The sequence below is a fragment of the Amblyomma maculatum genome, unplaced genomic scaffold (assembly GCF_055883805.1).
Source record: "Amblyomma maculatum isolate TAMU_Amacu unplaced genomic scaffold, ASM5588380v1 scaffold_13, whole genome shotgun sequence".
Classification (NCBI taxonomy): domain Eukaryota; kingdom Metazoa; phylum Arthropoda; class Arachnida; order Ixodida; family Ixodidae; genus Amblyomma; species Amblyomma maculatum.
Genome location: NW_028146738.1, coordinates 39,431,756 through 39,455,551, shown reverse-complemented (window position 1 = coordinate 39,455,551; position 23,796 = coordinate 39,431,756). Strand labels below are relative to the sequence as shown.

At 46.7% G+C, this 23,796-nt stretch overlaps 1 protein-coding gene across 5 annotated transcripts in view; it reads left to right on the top strand.

Moving 5' to 3' along the window:
- The window catches only part of LOC146172612 (uncharacterized), an 83,685-nt gene that overhangs the window by 26,241 nt on the left and 33,648 nt on the right, over nucleotides 1-23,796 (top strand). The window contains exon 2 of one of the 5 annotated variants that reach the window (XM_084586083.1): nucleotides 14,387-14,515. The exons of 3 other annotated variants lie outside the window; for them this stretch is intronic. The gene's annotated coding sequence lies outside the window, so the exon portion shown is untranslated. Of the gene's footprint in view, nucleotides 1-10,925; nucleotides 11,105-14,386; nucleotides 14,516-23,796 lie in introns of those variants that run through there. One more of the 5 variants, XM_084586084.1, reaches the window with a different exon arrangement.

Here is a 23,796-nt window from a genome sequence, read left to right as displayed (position 1 = left end):
ATAAGTCCGACATGCTTATTATATGGGAATAATTGTAGGGTTAAATGGATTTACCGAATAAATAGCAGATCGGAGAGAACGAGAATCTGTACAGAAATATATGGGCGTAGTGGGATGGTTATTAAGGGCCTACAGGCTACCAGCTCCGCTTTACACACACTAGAAGACGGCTGCAAAGAAACTCGATATACTAATAATTTGTTGAGTAAAGCAGAAAAAAAACGGCGCCTGTGGAGCGATGTATGAACGACCCATCAGTATAGATATTTAGTTCTCTTCGACAAGAACAGAACATGGCTTTTTAATAGGCGAGTTTTATACTTAGGTTGCGGATGACGAGTCTAGTGATTGAACAAAGGCTGCATTTCGGAAAGGTTGTATTTAGTGTTACCATCTACTATAGGTTGCCGGAGTGTAAAAATCTTGAACGAAGTATATAACTGGTCTGGAATGCTAAGGTCGGGAGTGAAGAAATATCCGGAATTACAGGCAAGTTCGGTCTTGGTGAGCCAAATGAAGCTGGGCAGAGGCTAGTAGAGTTCTGTCAAGAAAACAACCTGGCCATAGCGAATACTCATTTTCAACAGCACAAGAGGCGCCTGTACACATGGATTTCACCGGACGGTCTGTACAGGAATCAGATCGATTATATTATTTGCCGGCAGAGATGGAGAAGCGCTATACAAGCAGTAAAAACAAGGCCTGGGGCCGATTGTGGCACCGATCATCAGCTTCTTGTTGCCAAAATTAAGCGTCGATTGAGGAAAACGCAGAAAACTAGAAGGCCTTTCAGGTATGATCTGGATCAGATTCCATTAGAATATGCTGTGGAAGTGAGGAATCGATTTCAAGAATTAGATCTAGAAGACAAAGAGCCCGAAGAGATGTAGACTGAAGTTCGTGATATAATACAAGAAGTTGCTACTAAGGTAGTTCCAAAGCAAAAGAAATGCAAAAAAGCAAACTGGTTATCTGAAGAGGCTTTGCAAATAGCTGAGGAAAGGAGGATGGCAAAAGGTATGGGGGAAAGAGAAAGATACAAGGTTCTCAATGCAGATGTTCAGAAAATAGCAAGGAGAGATAAGAATGCCTTCCTGAACATACAGTGTCAAGCAGTTGAGGACAACAGCCAATTAAGGAACACAAGAGCTCTGTATAAGACAATCAAAGATATCAAAGGAAGCTTCTGTGCTAAGCTGGGCGTGATAAAGGACAAACGAGGCAAGGAACTCACTGAAGCCTCAGAGATAAAGAAGAGGTGGCAGGAATACACAGAAGAACTGTACAAGAAGGACCCGGATGTGCAAACCCAACATAGGACGGTTGTGATTACTGATCTCGAGCCGGGCATCCTGAAGAGTGAAGTTCAATGGGCCTTAGCCAGCCTTGCTAAGAACAAAGCTAGCGGAATTGATGGTATTCCAGCTGAGTTGCTTCAAAACCTCAACCACGACGCTATTAACACACTGCATACATTATGTCAAAAGATTTGGACAACCCTGCAGTGGCCACAGGATTGGAGGAGGTCAGTTTACATCCCCATTCCAAAGAAAGGCAGTGCCAAAGATTGTTCCAACTACCGCACGATCGCGCTTATTTCGCATGCTAGCAAGGTGATGTTAAAAATCCTGCAAGGTAGGCTGCAGCAGTATGTGGATCGGGAGCTTCCGGACGTGCAAGCTGGGTTTCGCAAGGGCAGAGGAACTAGAGACCAAATTGCCAACCTTCGCTGGATCATGGAAAAGCAAGAGAGTTCCAGAAACCCACTTACTTCTGCTTTATTGATTATGCAAAAGCGTTTGACTGCGTAAATCACAGCAGATTGTGGCAAGCTCTCCAAGAGATGGGAGTTCCAATTCACCTCATCTGTCTCCTCAGGAACCTTTATGAAGGGCAAGAGGCCACAGTCAGAACTGGGCATGGTCTTACTGATTGGTTTCCGATTGAGAAAGGGGTGAGGCAAGGCTGCATACTGTCGCCCTGCCTATTTAACCTATATGCAGAGTGCATCATGAGGAAGGCCGGTCTGGACGAGTCTTCAGCTGGAGTGAAGATTGCTGGAAGACGTATCAACAACCTTAGATATGCGGATGATACCACTTTAATGGCAGAAAGTGAAGTGGAACTCAAGAGAATTCTGATGCGCGTACAAGAAGAGAGTGAGAAGTTTGGGCTTAAACTGAACATTAAAAAGACGAAGATCATGGCGTCTTGCCCTATCAAGTCCTGGAGCATCAATGGACAAGAAGTGGAAGCTGTGACAGATATTCTGTTCTTGGGCGCCAAGATTACCTCGGAAGGAGACTGCAGCCATGAAATTAGGAGACGCCTGCTTCTGGGAAAGAGAACAATGGTTAGCCTTGACCGCCTAGTAAAGAGCAGAGACATGCCAACCAAGATCCGTATAACCCGTGCTATGGTCTTTCCAGTTGTGATGTAGGGATGCGAGAGTTGGACTGTGAAAAAGGCTGACCGCCGAAGAATTGACGCGTTTGAATTGTGGTGCTGGCGAAGATTCTTGAGAGTTCCTTGGACTGCCAGAAGATCAAATCAGTCGATATTGTCGACCATAAACCCTGACTGCTCATTGGAGGGTCAAATTCTAAAGTTAAAGCTCAGCTACTTTGGTCATCTGATGAGAAGAGAGGAGTCGCTGGAGAAAGATTTGATGTTGGGAAAGGTTGAGGGTCGCCGGAGAAGGGGTAGGCAGCGAACGCGATGGTTAGATGGCATTCTCGAGGCATTGCAGATGAAGCTATGTGATGTTAAGAAGATAGTGAGAGACCGGAAAGCGTGGCGTGACATGGTCCATAGGGTCACGAAGAGTCGGACACGACTGAACGCCTGAACTGAACTGAGATCAATAGATAAAGAACATTTGTAAGAACATGAACAGCAGCTGCACTCGTGGTTGTGTAGGCGCCAGAAGGAACTATGAATGGTATTTGGCACAGGTTGCTGGAGGAATTCATATTACGGACATTTGAGTAGCCTGCTCAGTGCTGGGAAGCAGTTGAAGGTAGCTGGCTTGGTTGAACACCACGTAAAGAGCTATGTTTTTGTTTCCTCCTGATATTTCATACTGTGCCACTCATTATTTAGCCAGTAACAACACATTTCTTGTCAGCAACGAGGAAAGTAAGGAGCATTTGCTGTAAAATGACATGCTAATTACTCCAGACACCAGGTTGGTCCTGCCAATAAAACCAGTCAAAAACGCCAGAGCGGTAACACCTGCACAGATGCACCAAAATGACACACAAGGCCCGGCACACCAGAACCGTGTCTGAAACATCACCAGAATAAACACACTAGGCTCGGCACACCGGAACTGCGTCTTAAACATACCAGAATAAATACATCAGTAACCGTGTCTGAATTTCCGCTCTGGTAGAAACACTTGAGCCGTTTTGGTAGATTTTTCAATAGGGCGTGGTAGCTACTTTCTTGTCCCGAGTTATTGAAGACATCCTGCGTTCATGTTCTATGTAGCGTAAGCTAGTGACCGCATAGCATGCCCTTACCGAGTGCTTCAAGTGGACACTAACGGACATGTTATGCATGTATTCATCACGTGTACACCACGACATGGACCTCCCGTTACATTTGTCACCTTCCCCTCAAATTCTTCAAATGATGACACGACGGGTTATTCACTTTTTTTTCTGCTGTTTGGCAGAAACCCCACCTTACATTTGGACGTGCTGGTCCCGCCTGCTGGCAGCCCCATAACCATCTAAGCATGTGAAGATATTGCTCAAGCCAATGATATGCGCCTAGTAGCCCTTATTTAGCTTCTCGCCTCTCGGACTTCCCAGGAGTCTGCCTACGATATGCGCCATTGCCATGTATCCTATGATCCTTCTCCGTTACGTTTCTATGGTCTCCGGTACGCTGCGTTGCCCCCTACAGGGGCTCCTACCGTGCGGTGCTCTGAGTCATCGATGTGACGTGTGAACATGTCCCTCGTCTGCCCGCGGCCTCCTTCTTTTTTAACACTGCTGACATTCTACAGGTTTCCCAAGTGAAGTTATACCAACTCATTCCTCAGCCAGTTTACTGTCGCGATGGCGCTTACACCGGGGGGGGGATGTCATGTTACGAAAGGATGAAGATGACGTCTTTTCCTGATTTGCCTCGCAGAAAGGAAAAAGCAGATGAATGACAATGAAGTGGCTATATTTCAGTGGTGCTGCTCGCTGCTATGCCAGTTGCGGCTGTGTTCTAAATATGCTGTAAATACCATCTCTCCATGTAACAATACCATGTCTCACCAATGTGTCCATGAGGAGCGGACCAACAAAGGGATGTTTGCTTCGGCTCATCGCAACATATCGAAAAACATCGTCTTTTACGTCAGAAACTTGCGCAATAAAGTCACAAAAAACTCATTACGTGTTTGTCGGTGATATTAATTCACGGTCAATGCTCTTGGGATTGGTCTAGAATTCAAGAACGAGCATTTCCACAAACATTAAAAAAAGGAATAAAATATAGTCTATACTTTCCTTGAGTCTAATACTAGGATATGAACACCTGCACAATAAAAGAAAGCGAACGAAAGGGTTTGAAGAATCTTGTAATTGGTGTCGATGCCGTGTTAATCAACTCGTTCCTTGTATGATTTCGGAATATGCCCAACTCCACTCGAATAATTCCAAAACAAAACTTTATGGCTATGTTGATCATTCATGAGCAGCGCCTAAGGGCACATCTATCAAGCAAAAAAAATGAATTCAAATACTTCCGGGTGTCTTTGCAAACTTCAGGCATTCTTATTAAGAAGACTCATTTGAAGAATTATTCTTCTTTAAGAAGAATGATTTGCATACTTTTGTATTGAACGACACAGTAGCGTATACCTTCCGCTCTCGAGGCTGAAAAACAGTCGCTTACGAAAGAATTTAATTTGCGATATAAGCCAGTTACGCCAACACCTGCGGTTCCGTTTTTCATCACAATATTGTCACGGTGTGAAGTCTCTGATCAGAAGTCACCGCGGGACACAGGAGTAACAGAAGTCACAGTGCGGCAGGAACTAGCAGGCCCGCTTCGACAGAAGAACTTCAGTTTCTTCGCCTCGAGGAGACGAACGTCGGTTTCTTCGCCTCGAGGAGGCACACGCTCGCGATCAGCACAGAGGGAAAATAAAGAATGCAGCGTGTCATTGCCCCCCGGGTACAAGAAGCATCGTCCCGATGCTGGGAGTGTGGGTAGAGATAAAGAAAAAACCATTGCACGAAGGGCAGTTGCTCACGCACAGAAAGAGTCAACACTATCGGTCGTAATACGGTTTCAGGCGGACCACGTGGACCACGTCCGGGAGCGTGGAGCGTCGGGACTTTTTAAATCCATCAGGAACAACCTCATTGTTTAGGTCCCCAACTTGGCTTACCACTTTGTACGGGCCAAAGTAACGACACAGCAGTTTCTCGCTGAGGCCTCGTCGACGTACAGGAAACCAAACCCAGACACGGTCTCCAGCTGTGTACCGGGCGTCACGGTGTCGGAGGTTGTATCGCTGGGCATCGCGGCGTTGCTGATTCTGAATTCGCAGCCTGGCCAGCTGACGGGCCTCTTCGGCGAGGTGCAGAAAGGTGTGAACATCTGGTTGTTGGTTGCCGTCGTCTAGATGGGGTAACATGGCATCAAGCATTGTGGTCACTTCGCGGCCATGGACCAGACGGAAAGGTGTCATGTTCGTTGTTTCCTGGACCGCTGTATTGTATGCAAAGGTAACGTACGGGAGCACTTCATCCCACGTTTTGTGCTCTACGTCGACGTACATTGAGAGCATGTCAGCGAGTGTTTTGTTCAAGCGTTCGGTCAAGCCGTTCGTTTGAGGATGGTAAGGTGTTGCTTTCCTGTGTTCAATATGACTGTGAATTAAAATCTGCTGCAGCAATTCGGCTGTAAATGCGGCTCCTCTGTCAGTAATCAAAATCTCCGGTGCGCCATGGCGCAGGACAACGCAATTGATGAAAAACTTTGCAACCTCTAAGGCAGTACCGTTGGGTAGAGCGGAGGTTTCCGCGTATCGTTTAAGGTAATCCGTGGCAATAATGACCCACCGGTTACCGGAGTGTGAAAGGGGAAATGATCCCAGCATGTCCATGCCAATCTGCTGGAAAGGCCTCGACGGTGGGTCTATTGGCTTCAAGAGTCCGGTGGGCTTAGTCGGCGGCACCTTACGACGCTGACAGTTGCGACACGTTTTCACATAGTGTGAAACGTCTGAGTGAAGTCGAGGCCAGTAGTACTTTTCCTTGAGCCTTGCAAGCGTGCGCGTGACTCCCAAATGTCCAGAGGTTGGTTCATCGTGGCAAGCTTGTAAGATTTCATCACGTAGACACATAGGTACAACAATCAGGTACGGCGTTTGGATGGCGGAAAAGTTATTCTTCATGAGGACACCATTGCGCACACATAACGATGACAGAGCACGCTTGAAAGCTCTCGGAGCGGTTGTACATGCACCGTTTAGATAGTCCATGATGTGACGAAGTTCGGGATCTGCAGATTGTCTTTCAGCGAGGCACTCTGTGCTGATGACATTTAGCAGTATGGCCTCATCAGGAATTTCATCTGCGGGGGGATCTACAGGGGCCCGTGAGAGGCAGTCTGCGTCCGAATGCTGTCGGCCAGATTTGTATGTGACAGTTATGTCGAATTCCTGTAATCGTAGACTCCATCTTACAAGACGGGTTGAAGGGTCCTTTAGGGTTGCAAGCCAGCATAGGGCATGGTGGTCAGTTACTAACTTGAATGGTTTCCCGTAAAGGTATGGCCGGAACTTCGACGTCGCCCACACAATGGCTAGACATTCTTTCTCTGTTGCGGAATAGTTCACTTCTGCTTTAGATAGACAGCGACTGGCGTAAGCGATTACACGTTCTTGGCCGCCCTGGATTTGAACTAGAACGGCGCCCAGGCCTATGTTGCTTGCATCGGTGTGAAGCTCCGTGTCGGCGTTTTCGTCGAAGTGAGCCAATATGGGAGGTGTTTGTAGGCGGCGTTGAAGCTCTTTGAATGCTTGTTCCTGTGGTGCGTCCCAAGTGAAAGGCGTGTCTGTCTTTGTCAGACGTGTTAGGGGCTCGGCGAGTCGAGCGAAATCTTTGACGTAGCGCCGGTAGTAGGCACATAAGCCAAGAAATCGTCGAACAGCTTTCTGGTCTTTGGGCGGAGGGAAGTTGGCAATAGCTGTCGTTTTCTCTGGATCCGGCAGGACACCAGCGTGGCTTACGACGTGCCCCAAGAACTTGAGCTCCGTATAAGCAAAATGACATTTCTCGTTCTTTAACGTAAGGCCAGAGGATGTTATGGCTTGCAAAACAGTTTCAAGGCGCCGAAGGTGCTCCTCGAACGTTGGAGCGAAGACCACAACGTCGTCAAGGTAAACGAGACATGTCTGCCACTTGAGATCTGCAAGTACGGTGTCCATAAGCCGTTGGAAAGTAGCCGGAGCAGAGCAGAGACCAAAGGGCATAGCCTTGAACTCGTAGAGCCCATCCGGAGTAATAAACGCCGTTTTCTCGCGGTCCCTCTCATCTACCTCTATTTGCCAGTATCCGGATTTCAAGTCCATTGAAGAGAAATATTTCGCGGAGCAGAGACGATCCAAAGCATCGTCGATGCGTGGCAGGGGATAGACGTCTTTCTTTGTAGCTTTGTTTAGCCGGCGGTAATCCACACAAAACCTCAGCGTACCATCCTTTTTCTTCACAAGAACGACAGGTGCAGCCCATGGACTCCGCGAGGGCTGGATGACATCGTCGCGAAGCATCTCTTTCACTTGGCGGGTGATAGCGGCGCGTTCAGTCGGAGACACTCGGTAAGGTGACTGTCTGAGAGGTGGCACGGTATCATCCGTAATAATGCGATGCTTGGCGAGATCGGTTCTGCCAACACGTGAAGAGTTGGAGAAGGTCGCCCGATAGCGCTGGAGGAGCTGGTTCACTTGGCGATGCTGCAGTTGAGAAAGTGCAGGGTTAATGTCGAAGTGTAAATCGGTGGTAGGCCTCTCCATTTCGATAAATGACAGCGTCGCAAGTCCAGAGGCTTTTCGAACATGCGTGATACCGCAAATATGGGCCACTACAGTCCCAGTGCTTAAATGCTGGTGCTCACCGCCAAAATTTGTGAGTAGGACGTCTGCTTTGCCGTCTTCGAGGCGAACGACTCCTCTGGCTACAGCAAGACTGCGTTCGAAAAGTAAGATCTGTTTACTCTCCACGACACCTTCAAAGTTTCGCAGTGTATTCGCAGCCACAGACGTCATCACGCTGGAACGGGGCGGAATAGTGACGTGATCATCAAGGATGTGCAGTGCTGTCGGCCGCTCTGAAGCACTGTGTATTGCGTTCTCAGTCGATAAGGTCACTGACTTAGTCTGCAGATCGATAACGGCTCCATTCTCTGCTAAGAAATCCATGCCAAGGATGACGTCGCGGGAACACTGGACAAGTACGACGAAGGTTGCTAAGTACGTTTCTTCTTGCACAGTTACCCTAGAAGTGCAGGTACCGGTCGGCGTTATCAAGTGGCCTCCGGCGGTACGAATTTGTGGGCCTGTCCAGGGTGTAGTCACCTTTTTCAGAGTGGCGGCGAAAGGCCCACTCATCACAGAATAATCGGCGCCGGTATCCACAAGCGCTGTCACGTCGGTTCCGTCCACTGAAATGTTCAGGTCGGCGGTTACGGCTGTGGTGTTACCGGAACGTTGCGGGGTCCGGTCACGGCTGCGGTGTGGTACTAGCTGATTTCGTGTCGTCGGAGAACTGGAGCGCCGAGGCAGCGGATCATTGTGGGGCGCGTCGTGTCGTCGTGAAACGGAGTGGCCATCCGGTTGCAGCGGTGGAGGAGCTTGAGAATTTCGTCGATGAGCAACCTTCCCTCCAAAGGTTGCCGCGTCTAGTTTTCCCGATGGGGGCTAGGGGAGCGGACCCGCGTCAGGCCGGCATTACCACGTGTCTGCAAGGAGTATTGGCCCGGTGAAGGCGACCGCGAGTAGTCATAGGGCGTTCCGGATGATTCAGCCAGGTACGCGTCAATGGCAGGGGGTCGTTCACCACGCTGCGGCTTTCGCGCGTCGGCGCTAAATCCCGGCAGACCCATTCGTCGGTAATAGCAATCGCGGAACAGGTGACCAGCTTCGCCACAGTGGAAGCACAGCGGGCGATTATCGCGAGTGCGCCAGACGTCGCTTTTGCGTGGACGCACCTGAGAAATTCGAGCGGGAGGTGCTTGACGAGTGTATGCAGGGGCTGCTTGGTGCAGACTTGGAGGTGGATGCTGACTGGGAGGTGGACAGGCACGACGAGTGACTGCGGCGTAGGTCATGGCCTGCTGTGGTGGCATTGTCGGGAGTGGCTCGGGTGGGTTGAATGCCTGTTTGACCTCTTCCCGAACCATCTGAGAAAGGCTGGATACTTGAGGGGGTGCTGCCGTCGAAAATAGTTTTTGCAGCTCCTCGCGTACGATGGCCCGTATGGTCTCACGGAGCACGTCAGTGCTACCAGTGTCCGCGATGGCGGCAGCAATAGGGATGGACGGCCGCTCGTAGTGCTTAGATCGCATCTCTAGAGCCCTCTCAATGGTAGTGGCCTCGGATACAAATTCCCCGATGGTCTTGGGGGGACATCGCACTAATCCAACGAAGATCTGTTCCTTAATTCCCTTCATGAGATATCGAAGTTTTTTTTCTTCGGACATGTTTGGATCAGCGCGACGGAATAGCCTCGTCATGTCCGCGAAGTAAACGAGGACGCTCTCGTTAGGGAGCTGAACTCTCGTCTGTAGGAGCAGCTCGGCGCGTTCTTTCCGAAAAACGGTGGTGAAAGCTTGCAGAAACTGGTCCTTGAAGGAGCTCCACGTTGTGATGGTAGTCTCATGATTTTCAAACCATGCGCGAGCTGAACCGTCAAGCGAAAAAAATACATGTTGCAGTTTCTGGTCGTCGCCCCAGCGACTGTACTGGGCTACTCGCTCAAATTTATCTAGCCAGTCTTCCGGGTCGTCGCCGGGAAAGGCTTGGAAGATGGGTATCTCCCGCGGCTGCTGCAACACGAAGGAGGGGGCAGTGGTGTCTACCTGCGTCATTACGGGTGGTTGTGTTGTCTCCGAAGGTGGTGCTGGAGAAGATGGTGGCGGCCTCGCAGAACGAGAAAATTATAGAGGCGCGAATTCAGGATCAAGCCCTCGAAGCCGTCGGCTACTCTGATGGGTAGGCGTAATCACGATGGTAGGAGATCCTTGAGGGCTGGAGTCTCGGCTGGTTGGAGGTGTTCGGAGCATGAGTTGCGTTACCCAGCACCTCCACCAGATGTCACGGTGTGAAGTCTCTGATCAGAAGTCACCGCGGGACACAGGAGTAACAGAAGTCACAGTGCGGCAGGAACTAGCAGGCCCGCTTCGACAGAAGAACTTCAGTTTCTTCGCCTCGAGGAGACGAACGTCGGTTTCTTCGCCTCGAGGAGGCACACGCTCGCGATCAGCACAGAGGGAAAATAAAGAATGCAGCGTGTCAATATCATCAAAAACAGCATTGAATAAATAATGCTTTTCGACACAGGACACTTCGAAAAATGCGCACGTGACACTTCCAAAGGACGGCCCTTAATGCGCATAGGTGTCTTATCGCATCTTCTGTGGCTTCCATGATATTTCAATGCATATTGCCTCAGTGTTGACGCCTGCGTGTTCATGAAAAGATCTGAACGGTGCAATCTTGAGGTGTGCGCAACTAACAACATATTAAACCCGCAGCTAGCGATGTGTTTCAAAAATGCTGAACGAACAGATTATTTAGCGGAACAACTTATGTTCCTTTGTCATCCTCGATAATCTTGCTGCCTCAGTGCCGGCACTTATTTTGATGCAGATGGCTTTCAGTTACCGACCTATATGAAGCCCTTCTTCATAGCGCATGTCAGCTGGGGTATATACCTAGCAGAATAGTCAGTCAGTATTTTTCCTGCTTGTGACGAAGTCGAGCTACGACAGCGGCTTCACACTCCTGCTGTTCAAGCCCGCTGAGTAGTCAACACAATGCACTCAACGACCAAGCAAGAGTGGGACGCCCGTGTCTGATTTCGGGGGACACTACGTGAGTACAGTTTTGTTAAGCGCATCACTTGCGTTGTGCGTACATATATACGGATTGGCCACATGCTCCTATTTGGACCGCACGGCGCGCTTGATGACTTTGGCAAGAGCCTTGGCTAATATTTAAAATATTCTAAACAAGCTCCTTCAAGCACACAACTATAGATAGAGAACTATGGTTATTGAAGATTGTGAGGGTTTCGTGCAGCCATGCTGCGTCTGTGTTTGCCAATTCAACTTTGTCAGGGTACTGAATGTAGAATTTTTATCGGTGGGTGATTGAATCCTAGGCCAAAGTTATGGACGCACAGAATTTATATCATTAAGATGCGGTCAGCAGCGGCTTTAACGATTTCCGAAGTGGTATTTGAGATTTTTCATTGCGAAATACTCAACTTTTCGCAAGTACTTTGGCGTTAACGATGAGCCTCTTCGCGTTTTTGTTCCGTATCTCAGAATTGCTGGGGTTGAATTTAGTTGGCGAAAACATCGGCAGGTATTTACTTTGATATATGCGAACTTGTATCGAAATTTCACTAGATGCGGTTACTGCTAAGTTGCGATACTTCAGGGCCTTATCTGCGACGCTGGGTTCCAAGGAAAAAGGCGTGGCATTCAAATATACGCATTGAATGTCGTCTCTCTTATGTACGCTTTTGACGAAAATTAGAACGTGCTTTATTCTTCATTTTCATTGACATATTTATGACCCAATATTGCCGCGAAACCTTCAAAACTGTAATTGTTTTTTTTTTTTAACAGCCGCCGGCATGCGGCCTTATCACTGTGATTCTGGCACGCGTATCAATTCTGTATCCCGTGTTTGTTCATGCTCGTTGTCGCGATACGACGCATTACCATTTTCTTTGTCGCGAACGATGCGCCGAGATCTGCCTCGAAGATTCCGATCACTTGCCTATGTTTCTACAATGCTCCAGGCTGTGCTAGTAGCAGTTTGCGGCGTTGTCTAGATTGTTCTGAGCAGCCTTTAAATTGAATGTTGACGAGTGTGACGGGCTATCTTTGTTCGACGACCGACGAGCACGTTTGTTGCTATAGCCGCCGCCGACTTACTTAGTTCTTTTGCGGGCGCAAGTCAGCCCAATAAAGAGTTAATTTCAGTACCATCAAGCCTGTGTCTTCTTTGTGTGTCTACGGCCTTGTCACCACTACGTGACAATATTCGTATAGGGCGTTACCTGTCAGCATGCTCAACCACTGCCATTCCATGTGACTTGCCATCCAATTGATAATGACTGGCAAAAAGGTTGAATAAAAAGGCTACCAGTAATCCTGATAGACAGACTGATAGGTGTAGTGAAATTTTTAGTGAAAATGCTTGCCCGATGACCTCCTACAATTGCTCAGCAGGACATAATTTATGAGAATGCTGCAGCCACGTAATTCAAAACAACGTTCAATAATAAATTAGTGACCACTTCAGAAGCCATCCACAGCAATAAGACATACGCAATAATTATGAGAAAACTTAAGCTTAGTCTTTAAGATCAGACGTGACAATCTGCGCACACATTGCCGCCTTGTGGGTCTCGGATAATTTGATCATACGGGATTCTTTGCGTACTTAACGACGTTCACGTTTCAGCTGGATAGCGGTGCATTTACCCGCAGACTTAGCTAGACGTCATTTACTATTGTCGACAGCTTCCTCTGCCGGCTGCAGGTAGGAGGCGATGTCGAGGTTATCTTCTGGTACGCGCAGCAGCATCACATCGAGCGTCGTCATAGACTCCCTGCCTTTTACTGGCATGAATGGGGTCATTCTGGTGGTCTCCTGGACGGAGGTGTTATACGCGGTTGACGAAGTACGGCAGGATCGCGTCCCAAGTCTTGTGTTCGGCGCCGACTTATATAGCGCTCATCTCCGCAATCGTTTTGTTTAGATGCTCCGTAAGATCATTTTTATGGATATGGTACGCCGTTGCACGTGGGTGGTTTGTATGACTATAGGTCAAGATTGACTGCGTCAGCTATGCCGTAAAGGCTGTTCTCCTGTCCGTTATAAGCAGTTTGGCTACCGTGTCGGAGGAAAACTTCTTCGACAAAAAATTGGCGACTTCCGCGGCGTGATAGTTAGGCAGGGTATTTGCTTCGGCGTAGCGGGTCATGTAGTAAGTAGCCACAATGATCCACTTGTTTCCCGTCGAAGTTGTGAGCTTAATGAGGCAGCACATTTCTATTTGTGGAAGAGGGCTTAGCTGGGGGCGGTATCGGGTTCAGCCACTCAGCAGGTCTCTTCGGGTGTGTCTTGGGTAGCTGGCACTCACGGCACGTCTTCATGTAATGGGTACGTGACATGGACAGATAACCGTGGCTAACGACGGCGGCTAAGAGTTTCTTCACAATAGCGCCATTTTGCAACCTCAAGGCCGACAGCTGACACCTGAACCCAGCGGGAGCGAAAGCAGGCTTTCCTTATAGGTAATCGGCTAGATCTTTCAGCTTGGGTTCTTATCGCTGCTGTTCTGCAAAGCAGCTGGCTCTTAGTGGTCCCAAACAGGCCGCATCGTTTTCATCTTTCGGGGGAGCATTGACGGAAGTTCGGGATAAGCAGTCTGCGTCAGAATACTTGTGGCCAGATTTGTACACTTCAGTCATATCAAATTCTTGAAGACGTATGTTCCACCGGGTAAGGCGGCCGGAGGGTGCTTCCAAATTTGCCAGCAAGCACAGCGCGTGGTATTCGCTTACCACCCTGAATGGTTGGCCGCGTAAGTACGGAGGGAAATTTTAAGTCGACCAGATTAGCGTGAAGAACTCTTTCTGGGTAATTGAATAATTTGCTTCGGCTTTAGACACCGATCGGCTGACGTACTCTTTCTAGTCTTAGAGGTCTCGGAACAAGTACTGCGCTAGGCCGACGCTGCTTACGTCAGTGTGTTATTTTTGGGCGGGCGTTTTCGTTGAAGTACCCGAGGACAAGAGGGGGTGTGTAAGCAGCGTTTAGGCTCTTTGAAGGTTTCCGCTTGCGGCGCTTCCCATCAGCATTTGTGGTTGCGTTAACGGTGGGACGATGCACGCAATGTTCGTGAAAAATCGGCAGTCGCAAGAGCACAGCCAAAGCAATCTGCGCACAGCTTTCTTGTCCGAAGGCTGCAGAAATTGGGCGACCGCTGCAGAATTCTGTGGCTGTGGGCGAAAGCCATCTTTGTTCACAATAGAACCTGCGAATAACAGCTCCCCGTAGCCGGAGTGACGTTTCTGATTCTAACGTTCGCCCCGATGACTTGATAGCATCCAGCACTGTTTGCATCTTTTTCAGGTGGTCTTCAAATTTAAAGAGAAGAAAATGATGCCGTGCAAGTATACCAAGCAACTCTGGCACTTCAAGCCAGCAAGGAGAGTGTCCGTTACTCGTTGGAGCGTGGCTGGCGCGGAGTAGAGGCAGAAGGTAAAAATTGGATAAATTCGATGGAAAAAAAACAGTGTGGAATTATACCGAAAGTGGAAAATGCAGATCAGGAAGGAAGATTTCTCTGATAACTCAAGAGGCAGTGCCCTACTTTTTGAAGCTAGATCAGGGTGCCTTAGAACACGCAGCTACAAAAAGAAGTTTAACAATGAAGATGACGCATGTGATGTATGTGGAAACTCCAGTGAAACAATTGACCATATTATACTCGAATGCAATGGTATCCATCCGGAAGTTGATGCAGGCGCAATCACTGTTCCTGAAGCTCTGGGGCTTAGAGATAACAGTGGCCGGGTAAATAAACCGGCGGTGGAAACTAGCAAAAAACGGCTGGAAGATTGGTGGCTTAAAGCAGAGAAGTGACATAATGTTAGTAATGTAGGAGCAAAATTTAATAAATAGAACGATGGTTTAGTGAACAATTCTAAATCAATAATTAAGATATATGGAGAAAAATGAGCATGATAGCTACTGCTACCTCCCCGTTTCAAAGGGGACGCTCCTATATTCCATCCATCCATCCAGAGGCCAAATGACATTACGATGAGCTCGAAGAGGCCGTCTAGTGTTATGAACATCGTCTTGATGCGGTCGTTTTGTTCCGCCGCAGTTTTTCACTACCCATTCATGTCCATGGACAACGCTAAGAGCGGTAGCCTGCTCCGGTTCCTCACGATAAACCATTTACATGAGTTTCTATAATATGCCTTATGGCAAAATTACGTACAAAAAATACCTTGCGTTGCAGAGACAGGCTAGAGTATCGGCGATGCGCGACAGCGGGCAGACATCCTTCTTCGTGACGTTGTTCAAGGGTTGGTAATCAAAGCAGGAGCGAAGTGTGCCGTTTTGCTTCTTCACCAATACGACTGGTGCAGTCCAGGGGCTCTTCGGTAGCTGATTCGCTTCCCCTTGAAGCCTTTCATGAAATTGATTGCGGATGGCCTGGCATTCGCTTGGCGATATACGGTAGGGGTTTTGATGAAGAAATTGGGCATGTTCGCCTGCGACAATGCGGTGCTTTACTAGCGGAGTGCATCGCACCTTTGACGCTGAAGAAAAGCATTCGCTGCAGCTTTCAAGAAGAGCACACATACGATCTTGCCTGTCTCAGGGTATTGCTGCACTGATGTCGAACGTGGGTGGCTTAAATTGGTTAGGTACATTGTCTTCGGGTTGGCCGGGGAGAGAGAAGGCATCTAGGCTATCAGCTAGCTCGTCAAGAAAAGCGGTCATTGTGTCGTTGTTAAGATGCAGGTAGTCTTCTGTGAAGTTTGTTACCAGCACCTGAGCCTGTCCTCCTCGGATATGTGCGACACCTCTTTCCATGCCGAGCCCTCTTTCAAAAAGCAGCTGGGTGCTTCCCTCGGCAACGCCTTCGGTGGTTTCGCTGTCTGTGCTCCCCACGCAGACAACGATGCTTGATTGTGGCGGCACGGTCAATTCTTTGTACAGAACGTTTAGAGCGCCAGACTGCGTTGCAGTCGTCATAATAGGTATGATGTTGTCCATAGAAAACTTGATGAGATTTGGACGAAGGCCGATGATCGCTCGATGTTCACTGAGAAACTCCATGCCCAGTGTAATGTCTCACGAGTCATTTTATATGGAAATGAAGCTCGTAGGATAGTTACGTCTATTCTCTATCGCTCTTGCGATGCATCTCACGGACAACCTAATAAGCGTGCAGCCAGTGGTGCCAATTAGCGGGCCATCCCAAGTGGTCGTCACTTCCTTCAGCTTAGAGACGAGCTTTCCACTCAAGACAGAAGAATCGCCTCCAGTGTTCACTTAGGCGCTAACCATACGACCATCGACAGCAGCTTCAAGGTCACTGTATTCATATGCTTGCACTTAATGTTAGATTCGGCATTCAATCTCGGCTTCGATGTGTGTTCAGGTCACGGCCATGGCACGCAGTAGTCATTTCGTCGTACGGCGGGGTCATCTTGGACCCTGATCGTTTTCTCGTTGATGTAGCCGTGCATAGTGGCGGTGTCACTTTGAAGTCTGGCCCCGCGGTCGTCGAGTGCGTCTTCATTAGGAGCGTCGGTGTAATAGCGGTATCGTGATCTTTCGTCGTCGGTGGATGAGGATATTCGTTAACTCACTATATAGCAATATTGCCTACAAAGGTTGCTCTCTTTAGTTTCCCCTGCGGGGACTAAGTACCTTCCTCGTACGCAACTCTAGCCCGTTGACTCAAAGCGGGACCTGACACCGATGGCAAGCATGACAGACTACTTGGTGAAGCGCGCTCTTTCTCAGTAAGTTGTAGATTTCCTGTGGTCGCTCACCAAGGAAGGGGGGGAGGGGGGCATGGGGTGTCAGTGGCGAGACCGCGCAGGCCGATACGGCTGTGCGCACAGTGATCGAGTATGTGTCCAGCCTCATCACAATGGAAACAATGTGGTCGTCAGTCTGAAGTTCTCCAGGCATCGCATTTCCTGGGGCTTCGGTGTCATTCTGGGCTTGGTGTGCGGGGGTCAAGGGGCGGCCTCGGAAACAAGATTAGCGTCGCACGTCGTAGAAGCAAGCTACGTAGCGCGTCGGTGTAGTTGACGGCTAGTAAAGACTCAGAAGCGCATGTCTGGGTTGGCGTTGTACCAAGGGTCTGCTGTACCTTTTCGCGGACGATGTCCGCAAGATTCCCTACTTGGAGCTTTTGAGGTGACGGTAGCAACCGGCGATGTTCTTCAGAGACGTCTTCGCGTATATGGTCCCGAATGGTGTCTTCGCTCGCAGATGTGCTGTTGTATTGGCTTGCGCAGGCCGGTTGTAGTGGTCGATCATATTGGCGCATCCGGGTATCCAGTGTCTTTTCTATAGTGGACGCTTCGCATTCAGATTCGGGCATGGTGTTTGGCAGCTTTTTGACGAGTCCTGCCAATAGCGACTCTTTATCGCCTCTCATAAAAAAAGCCTGTCCCTCTCTCCTTCGGTCAGGTTAGGGTCAGCACGGCGAAACAGGCGCTTCATTTCAATGTACACTGGGGCAGGCTCATATGAGTGTGAAAGTGTTGAGTTTAGTAGGTTCTTGGCTCTGTCTTGAACGTCTACCAATCTTTAAAAACTCCTCATGATTTTCGAATTGTATTCTGGCAGATCCTTCAAGAGCAAAGTTGACCTAGGATAGTTTTACAGCGTCGTTCCAGACATTGAACCCTGCCACGCGATCGAAGAGATCCATCCAGTCTTGCGCATCTTCAGTTGGCATACTTTAGAAGATGGGGGTTCCCAGGGCTGCACGAAGAAAACCGATATTCTACACTGAGCCATTGTCGACGTTGGGACCTTGTTCCGTGGTAGAACGGTGTCTGGTAGTAGACCGTCCTCTGTTTGGAGCCCTTGAAGTGCGCGACTGGCCTTGTGATCTGTAGGTTAGTCCCCCAGCACGACAGAAAAGATGGTGGGGTCTTCGCATGAAGGGGTAGGACGGATCGCTAGGGGCAGCACCTCCACCAGATGTCAGTTAAATATAACTAGCTCAGTAGCCACAAATGAAGACACTGGCGTTTCACTTGAATGAATTTCTTTATAGGGTTGGCATGCGCACGCAAAAGAACTATGCGAATTGGCAGCGGTGGTAACAGAAAACGTGGTCGTCGAACTAAGAATATCTGTCGCGTACGTTTACGCGCAATTTAAGGGCGGTTAATAAATATTTAAGGCAGCTAAGAAACGTCTAGATAAAGCCCTAAACGGTGAGTATCATAATCTGGAACATTGTAGAAACGCACGCGAGTGGCTGGAATCTTCGAGATACATCTCGACGCTTCTTGCGAACAAAGAAGACAATAAAGCATCATGCCGGGACAAAGAACATGAACTAATCATAAATAAACGAAAATAAAGATTTGAATAGTTCGCGACAATGTTTCTTCCAATCAACGTTAAGAGAGGCGTCACCATGTAATACGTTTGGGCCAATTAGTGTTTTGAAATTGAATTTTTTTTCAATGAACCATTTAGGAAATATTAAAAAAAGTTATTTGGCTTTTAATGTAAGATGCATTTTCGACAAGTTTGTCGCAAGCGCCCAGATGTGTCCTTTAACCTCCATATACTTTTGTAATATTTGAATCTTCTCTATTATCTAATAATTTTGAATTCCCTTCTTGTAGCGGAATATGGTTAAAGAAAATCAAAACGCTCAGAATGCAGCCAGTCTGCGGCAAAATAACTTTTTTCAATAATCATTCTCAAAGACGGGCCCTCCATTGAGCATATCAAGTCGTAAGGTGCTTGTGCAAAGTAAGATTTATTGATGTTGTAGAACCTGTTGATGTTAGTCTTCGAAGCTGAAAATTACTTAAACATTTTCGTCGTTTCTAAATCTATCACGGTCCAAGCTGTCGCGTGATTCCAACCTGCAAGCACAATAACAGTGCACACCACCAAACCGTTTGTCTCAGAATGGTAGGCTGTTTTATGTCTATGGCTGGTGGGCGTATGCGACTCAGCATAGCTTGAGTGAAACGGTCCATGAGCACAGCTCAACGACAGGGAATAATACCTGGGAAAACGCTGTGTAAAGTTTCGAGGGCCGCGTACTTTGTGTAATGATATAGAAGTGCTTTTTATAAAGGTAATTATCTAGAGATGGTTTGTGATTGTAAGTATGAGATCGAACGAAATGAACAGCGCTAACACACAGAACGAGTGGAAAGGCAAGACAGTCGCATGCGATGACTAACAACCAAATAGTTTATTGCGGCTCACGGAGCAATATAAAACACATAGCCAAAACTCAGAAGGAAAAATCAAGTGAGGCATAATTATGGTCCCGAGATATACACGGGCGCTTTCAAAACCATCCTTAATTGAGATAGAAAAGCTCGTATGGGAATAGAGCCACCGACGGTTGCCTATTACATATCTATCGTTCGGTCGTTCGCTCAAAGCTAGACTATAGGTGCATGGTATGCGCCAAAGCAAAGCCGTCCTATCTGGAACAACTGGATCCTTTTCATAATCTTGGTCTACGGTTGTCGTGCAGTGCTTACAGGACATCCCCTATATTCAGTCGGCAGTTAGAAACGAATGAGCCAGCCTTACAAAATCGAAGAACAGTACTAACATGCACATACGTCATTAAAGTCCTTTCACAGCCAAAACACCTTTGTTATTCCATACTCACAAAGTCTACATCTAGGAAAATATTCAATGACAATCCTCGGCCAATAAAACCACTACTCTTGCATTTTGAGGAAATATGCAAGGACTTATATATAACAAATGAAATGCACCATATTGCCACAAAGCACGAACCAATCCCTCCATGGTACTCTCCCCGCAGTTTTTGGCCTGACGCTAACAAATTAAAAAAAATTCGCACTCCACATGAACACATACTGCAAGAATGCCTGGAACTGAAAGAAAAATACAAGAATTACACTGCATTTTACACACACGGTTCAAAAATCCATGAATGCATCGGAAGTGATATATCCTAAAATAAAAAAAAGAACTAACAAGACTACCTCAATATGCATCAGTTTTCACTGTAAAGTGTTACGAGGTTTTTGGTGCTGTGGAAAAAGTAAGGAATGAAATCATTACAAATAGCGTCATCGACACAGCGTTTTGAATGCAATAAACTATTAAAAAGCCGTCGAACCCCTGCTTGGAAGCATAATACACAACATAGTACAGATCACGTTCTGAAAACAGAATATAAAATTAGGGGTAATGAAAGAGCAGACGTACACGCTGCAAAAGCCAGATCTATGAATAAAAAGCGTGAGAAGATACCCCACAGGGATTGCATGAATTTGGCAAGCATCAAACAAAGAGCTAGGCGGCAAGCTGCGTGGGCAAATGGAACAAACAACAAGCTGTATTCTGTAAAGCCATTTTGAGAGGAATGAAAATTGTGCCGACACCAAGAACGTTTTATCGAGGTTATTTTATGTCGCGCGCGCGCGCGCACACGCACACGCACACGCACACGCACACGCACACGCACACGCACACGCACACGCACACGCACACGCACACGCACACGCACACGCACACGCACACACACACGCACACGCACACACACACACACACACACGCGCGCATAATTTCTTCTTGACCAAAAAAAAGACAAACCAATGTGTGAAATGTGCGCTGTCGAGCTCACTAGAAATTAAATTTTAATCTCATGCCCGCAACTTGAAGATTTTAAGAAAGTATATTTTACAGTAATTTAAAATGAACAAATTTCATTTCACCCTGCATTACTTTTAGGTGAACAAGCATTCATCAGTTTGTCTCTTGATTGTGCATTTCTTAAGAAGGTCTAGGTTTTAAACCAAATATGAGTCTCATTACTCTAAGCAACTCACGTAACAAATTATCTAACCTTGTGTTTGGCGCATCATAGCCGCAGCTGCTTTTGCGCCATTAAACCCCAAACAACTGTGGTAGGAACGTTATGGGCTAAAGAATGCACCTTGTGGTATTGCAAAAGCGTGGTATTGCCTATATATCAGTGTTTCGTGTCTTCACACTGCTACTGTGCTGTTTCTGTGATTTAGGAGATTTTTAGCATGTATACAAATTTCAGGAATGAAAATATATATGCATCTATGCAATAGCCGAAATCAGTAGAGATGCTCAGCCCGAATGATACCTTATGACACAGACGCATCCTACCTTGTTGACAAGCGTTCAAAATTGGCTATGCTGTTTATGCTATGCTTAGTGTTTGTAGCCCAGACTAGGCTGCGATATGTTGATTGAGAAAGGTAAAGAATAAATTATATTTCCCATTTCGCTTTTTGAACGAGAAAAGGCCGCCGCCTAGAGAAAAGACCAATTACTGCTGAGAATAGTGTGCACAGGTAATGGATATTAGTTTGCACATTTAAGTGAGAAGAGAAGTACGCCCCAGTGGTATCTTATAATCTTTAACTATTTGTAGCTGGTAGCATCTCAAGCTCAGAGTACCAGTCATTTGCACGTCTTCATTCTTGATACGGAAGATGATCGCATGTGTCTTGGCAGGATTTAGTTTTTTTGCATTATATTTTTGACCACGATTACAACATCTGCAGCCTTCATTACATTTCACTAATAGTTGATCTATATTTCAAGCAGACAGGAGCAGTGTACTGTCATCTGCCTACATAAGAAACCAATCAGAATGATTGTTTCCGGCCTTGGCGGCCGCTTTTCGATGGAGGCGGAAAGCAAGGCGCCCGTGTGCTGTGCGATGTCAGTGCACGTTAAAGAACCCAAGGTGGTCGAATTTTCCGGAGTCCTCCCCTACGGCGTCGCTCATAGCCTGATTTGCTTTGGGACGTTAAACCCCACAAGCCAAACCAAACCAGAATGATTGTTTTACGATATTCTTATAGAAGCAGTAAACAAGAAAGGCCTTAGTACCCTTCCCTGAGGTACTCTGAAATTTATATGGGTAAAATGCGATATTTTATTGTGTACATAAACACATTGTTCTCTATTCACAAGGCAGGATTTCAGCAACACCAATGGTATTCCACGAATACTATTGTATTGTAGCCGACTTGCAAGAGTGTTATGATAAGTCAATAAAATGCTTTGCTAAAATCAAGAAAAGTTACAGCTGATAACAAATATTTGTCGATATTTGTATAAATGTTTCGCATTCAGTCGACCTGTTTCTTCGTAAAACAAATTGGCGATCGGTTATAACCAATTTCTTTTAAAGAAAAGTTATGCTAACTTTTCAAAGCTTTTAGAAGTTACCGGAAATATCGATATAGACCTAAAGTTAATCGGCATGGTTCTGTTACCGCTTTTATTGATTACAAAATCACTGCATCCACCTTGTCCAAAAGCGTTTTAAGAGCTTTCTAGGCAGTATCAGGATGCTGTTTAGCAATTTTGTTGAAAAGTAGTTCATATTAAGAAACCTTGGTAATTATCATCTCAGGGTTTAAATGATTTCTTATCTTTTTAAAATGCCCCAGTTATTTCTTACAACGCATGCGCACAAAGCATGATAAATGCGACTTTTAGCTTTTATAATTTTCATATGGCCATATTTTAGCCTGGACTTTTTTAGTATGTTTAATTGGCATAAATGAAAAGTGGTTAAAGTAAATGGATACATACTGTGTATGAACGCGTTGTATTAATTGTGTGCCCAGATTATTTTAAGGACTGGGAACAAGTTTAGTGCAATTATTTTATCTTTAAATGACTAATTTTATTCAGTAATTCTCTGCAAAATAATACGTTTTCGACGTGAATTAGTGGCTGTGAAGCATATGGGTAAGTAAAAAAAAGATAATATTGTGTTGTGTCGGACGCTATTGTGCCTGCGCTGTAAACGACGGTTTCAGCATTTGTAATAGTTAGATCAAGTGGGAACGACGTAGTAGTTGCATTCTTGTCGGGGAGGCAATTAAATTGACCAAAACAGACTACTTTATCATTCATTCATTTATTCACTTTGATTACTCGTTTAATACCAGCGTAACAGCACTAAAATTTCAATCCGATTTTATGACCCTTAGCGCCCGTCGTCGATAGCTAGCCTCTACGTTTTTCATAAAATTTTTCATAGTTTTCTCAATCATCACCCTTACCTAACCCCGCCATCACTCATGTCACACCGCACTGCGCGTCCTTTTTATATTGCACGATGACTACTGTTCCCAAGGATGCGGGATCGAATCCCGGCCTCGGCGGCCGCTTTTCGATGAGGGCGAAAAGCAAGGCGCCTGTGTTCTGTGTGATGTCAGGGCACGCTAAAGATCCCCAGGTGGTCGAAATTTCCGGAGTCCTCTACTACGACGTCTCTCATAGCCTGAGTCGCTTTGGGACGTTAAACCCCAAAAACGAACCAACCAACCAACCACTCTGTAGAACCGCCACATTTGCTGGCTCTTTTTTCCCCGAACAGCCATAGACTGGAACGGCCTTCTTAACGTCATTGCTGTCATCACCTGCCCATCGACGTTGGCAACAAATGTAACTTCACATATTTGTTAACCCACCCCTTATGTAATACCCCGAAATGGGTCTTTAAGGTAATAAAATGAAACGAGATGAAAGTGATCAGGTCGATTCTATAGTTTTCCTCGTACGAATTGTTAACATCGAAATCATCACTGCAAGCCAGAAAGACGTGCTTTTCTGAAATAAAATCCAGAAAGGGCTGAAAAAAATCAAATGTATTACCTTTATATGGCGGATGATATTCCTCCGCTATTATTTTATTTCCTGATTTTGATAATATTATATTGTAACAGTCGTGAAGAAGAAGCTTACGGAACAAGTGAAGG